This window comes from Pinus tabuliformis, chromosome 1_2 (assembly GCF_031772625.1).
Source record: "Pinus tabuliformis cultivar Carrire ecotype Pingquan chromosome 1_2, CPIR1, whole genome shotgun sequence".
NCBI lineage: Eukaryota > Viridiplantae > Streptophyta > Pinopsida > Pinales > Pinaceae > Pinus > Pinus tabuliformis.
This window is the reverse complement of record NC_142298.1, coordinates 1,235,594,859-1,235,599,402: the sequence shown is the minus strand read 5'-3', so window position 1 is coordinate 1,235,599,402 and position 4,544 is coordinate 1,235,594,859. Positions and strand designations below refer to the sequence as shown.

Sequence of the window (4,544 nt, the reverse complement as noted above, 5' to 3'; positions counted from 1 at the left end):
TAAATGAATGTCATTACAAATTGCAGGAAGAATAGTTAGGAGCTCTTTAATGAAGAGCAGATCCCCATAATAATCACATGGTCCAGAGAGATATCCCGCAGGTATGTACAAGTAGTTGAGAGTATAAATGAACAAAACATATGTACAAGTAGTCTAATAATCAGGACCCATGACCAAATCAAATGACTCACTAAAACAGAGACAACTCAGAAAGCTGTTGCTTCATCTGGATCAGTAAGTCCTTTGTGTTATGGAAACCAACGGAAGATAAATAAAATCAACTATACAGTTAGAAGAACATATTGTATTTCCAGGAGATGAATGAAGAAGCTTTATGGGCTTTCTAAAACAGTTGTTTTTCTGCCAATAGCGGGAACTTTATAGATAGCCCATAACAGTCAACATGGGATCGGTAATGGAGAGGCCATAACTGTTTGCAAGGCCGGACAATAGACACCTACACAGTCTATGATAAAATTTCATCAGGCATAAATGTTAATATGAGAGGAATAATCAAGGGTTCCAGCTCCTTCCCATCCCATCCATTCTTCCCACTCGTCCCAATAATCGTTATTGATTCCCATCATGCCCTCAACAGAGTAATCAGCAGAATAGCTTTGTTGCTTTGCCTTTGCTAAACTGGACATTAACGTCTGCTCATTATCACAAAAGTAACAACAATCAGAAAATCGTGGGCCTGAATAAGAGTCCCATATTACAGAATGAAAATGCATATAGATAAAGATTACTCTTAGGCAGGCAATTTACCTCATAAGCCTGATTGATCTTGTGAAATTGAACCCCACGCACATCTCCTTTGCAAACATCCGGATGATACTGTAAGCAGATTATATCAACATATGAGTGCAATATTAATGTTTTCTGACATTATATATGACCAGGGATATTTCCAGACAAATTTTCTTAAAAATTCTCAAGAATGTGTGAAGTCTGACATTTTTAATTTCTATTTCAAACCTGTATCTCTTTTTCTATTTGCTTCAGAAATGGAAGATTTATTGAAAATATCTGATCTTGAAAGTAAGAGACATAGCTTCAAATGGATACTTGCATACCTGCAACGCAAGGCGATGGTAGGCTCTCTTCACATCTTTTTCAGAAGCCCCAGGGCTCAATCTCAGCGTCTCATACTGCTCTTTCATCCCAGGAAAAGCAACAGAGGCCATCACAGTTACATTCCTCCTGCCTCCCATTTGTAATAGAATACAGATTAATAGCAGTGTGCAACCCATTGTGAGTGTCTGGAGCATCTTCCAAAGCTGAACATGCAAATGATATAAAAGTGAAGTATGTGAATGTGATGAAAGGCTAAAATGCTGACATGTTTTTGTTGTTTAATGTAGAAGGAATCTTGCCATTTGGGCTCTAGAGCCCAACCTGCTCTCTCTTATTGCAAAACACAGAGCATTTAACCAACGAAAAACACAGAGCAGTGGACCATGTACTCGATTATTCTTTGTTCATACCACAGAGAACTGTTCTATCAAGTACGTGAACCCCTGTTGTGGGGTATACTGCTTTCAATTGGAAAACAACTCATCTCAACTACCTGCTTAACCATTCAGAGAACAGAAAATGCACCGTGTTGTGGGTGCCTTAAATTTAGTAGACCTTGGCCATACTATCTTATGAAGTATGTTTGTGCTGGCTATCAGATTATATTAGGATTGTGATTTTGGACACCAAGGTTTAGATTATTTCTTTATTATGGTGGCTGTAATGAATGATTTTATATTCCATTCATTCTTACTGCATTTGGATAAATGCCCTTATTACTTTTTCAATAGGTTGTTGTAAACATCGACCTATCTAAAGTGAGAAACGTTTTTCTTTATAAAAAATGTTGTTGGTTGATTCATAAAACCCAAAACAAAGAGCAGTGGACCACGTAATTGAATACTTTTTGTTCATACAACAGAGAACAGTTCTATTAAGATATAACTAAACATGCCAGATATAACTAAACATATATACAATGAAAGCATTCGTTGGCTTCTAAAAATATGTACAATGAAAGCATTCTATTATGTAGAGATGTAATTGAGAATGAGCCGCTAATCATATATGCATGATGGGCCATGGCATCGGCAACACCAGTTAGTGTTTATTGTGGTGCCATATTGTGCGAGCTGTTCCTGCAATTGATGGCGCATCTACCTGTGTGCATCCCTTTCATGGATGTGAATTGTTATCTTAAGTATGTTCCTTATTTTCTTTAACAATTCAATGGTTGGGCGCAAACGGTAAAGTGGCATTGATTGTTGTGGCAGGATCCTTGTCTGCATATCTTGTAATGTAAGTTCTTGTTGCTGAATTTCTTCGCAACACTCGTACAACCTTCGTAGGTAGCATGTATTCATACCTATTGCCATCCAAAAAGGAAACACTGTAAGTGACAATGAATATGTTTGACGATTTTGTTTGACTATTCGAAATAAATTAAATGATTCCAAATGAGTATAAAACCATGTGAAATTAAATGTAAAAGCAAGAAATCTATGTGAAACTTCGTTATGTAGTGAGTGGTGTTTACCATGTGGGTAATTCTGGAAGACAGGTTGTATGATTGGCTAAAGTGGATTATCCTGGATAGATTTTGATGCAAGGAATGATTCCTCTTGTTGTCTACGCTTAAGATATGGATTCTTGTGCATTTGTGCAATGCGGGAGAATGGGAATGCTGGATTGATGTGTATGTCTGCTAGTGACCGCACCCTTGAAATTGCAGTGAATGTTAGCCCTTGGCGTTCTCTAGTGCCGATGTCCACTGTTGCTTTGTCTAATGTCATTCCTTGTGACTTGTGTATCGTTAAAGCCCATGCCATTTGAAGTGGTATCTGGCGGCGTGCACCCCTTGTGATGGGAGGAATGGGTACATATGTTGGGTGTGAAATGTCCCATGATGTTCCTTTGTATTATCGAAAGTCAACAACCACAAAGGATGGTAATGTTGGGGGTTTTGAGTCAATTGAATAAAATACTGAGATGACCTTCCCAAGCGCGCCATTGACAAGGCCTGCATGTACCCATAAGTTGCTGGTGAGCATAACTTTTTGTTCACTGCATAAGAGCACCTTTGCAGGTAGGTGCTCATCTTCTGTTGTAGTAGGAGTTTTCTGCCTTTGTTGTTCCGCAGAGCAAAGTGCTACTGGGATGTTCAATTGTTTGAGCATTTTTTTATTATGCAAGAAAACTGCGTTGTTTGTTGCGAATAGGTGCATGGACTCGTCGAATGTGCATTTCTCTTCATGTGTAAGAGATGAACTTGTTCTTGACATTAGATGTTGCCAATCTTCAAGTGTAGATATTCCATTCCTAAGATTTGCAAGTATTTGCCGGAAAGCAACCTGGGACGAGCTAGCTCCTTGTTGACGGAAAACGGTTGAAAGTGTTATGAATATGTCGAAGCTGCGCCAAAGTGCAGTGCCACGCGATGTCCCAGCATATAAAGGAATGTCTTTTACAGGTGGTAGTTGGCCTAAATCTCCGACAAGGATAATTGAGCGATTACCAAATGGTGTATTCCGATGAAGAGGGAATGCCTCTCTTAGACGATCGTCAATGCGAGAAAGCATTTTTGGATCGATGAAGCTCATTTCGTCAATGAGGATGTATTCTACATGACGGAGTTGCTCTTGTGGGTGTAGGAGCGGCTGGACTTCGAGAGGATGCATTGTCTGGATAGGGATATGAAGGGCAGAGTGAATTGTGAGGGCATTTATGTTGAAAGCTGCAACACCGGTTGGTGCAAGTAACAATAAAGGGCTTTTTTTGGCTGGCGAGTTTTCCACAAATGCTTGGTGCAGGCATTTAATCAAATGGGATTTTCTTGTGCCAGCTGTTCCTTGTACGATGATCTTCCGTGGGGATTTTGGTGAAGGGGTTTTGAAGTGTGTAAAAACAGCGGTGAAAGCTATGCTTTGGCTAGGGGATAATGTATGATCATGGGGAAGGTTGGAAAATGAATGATGTTGGTTTTGAATGGGTGAGCGGTTGAATTCAATGAAATTGATAGCAGTTTCTTGCAAGGGGGGAGGGACAGTATTTTGTGACCAATTGTGGTTGACATCAAAGTCGCGGTAGCCAATCATGTCGAGGTCATCAATTGCAATGTTGTAACCTGGGTGTAGTTGAGAGAGGATTTGCCATTCATTCATCTGCATGGAATCAGGGGGGGTGTGTGGGGTAGGTTGATCTTTAGTAGGTGGGCTTTGTGGGTTTTCTGGTTCGCGATGGGCATGCCATGGTGTATATGCACCTTTTTTTTGTTCCCAGTGTGCAATAATTTCTGCATCAGTTGAACCGATATCATCAGGGAGTGTTCGGAAGGGGAAATACAAGAGTAATTCACTCCAACAGAAGGTGGCATAAGAAGGATTAGTAGAGGAAGGAATGACATTGTAATGGGGCAAGACATGTACAATCATTGGGGGGAATATGTGTTTCCAGTGGTTTCTTCTCCGCTGGGCAGAATATGACCACGAGCGAGCAGCTTCAAGGAGGGGCAGTGGTTCTAGTGAGGC

General features: G+C 40.2%; 1 pseudogene; it reads right to left on the bottom strand.

The window, feature by feature from the left end:
• Positions 1 to 379: 379 nt before the first annotated feature.
• Positions 380 to 1,214, bottom strand: LOC149210699 (chaperone protein dnaJ 8, chloroplastic pseudogene; annotated as a pseudogene).
• Positions 1,215 to 4,544: the final 3,330 nt, after the last annotated feature.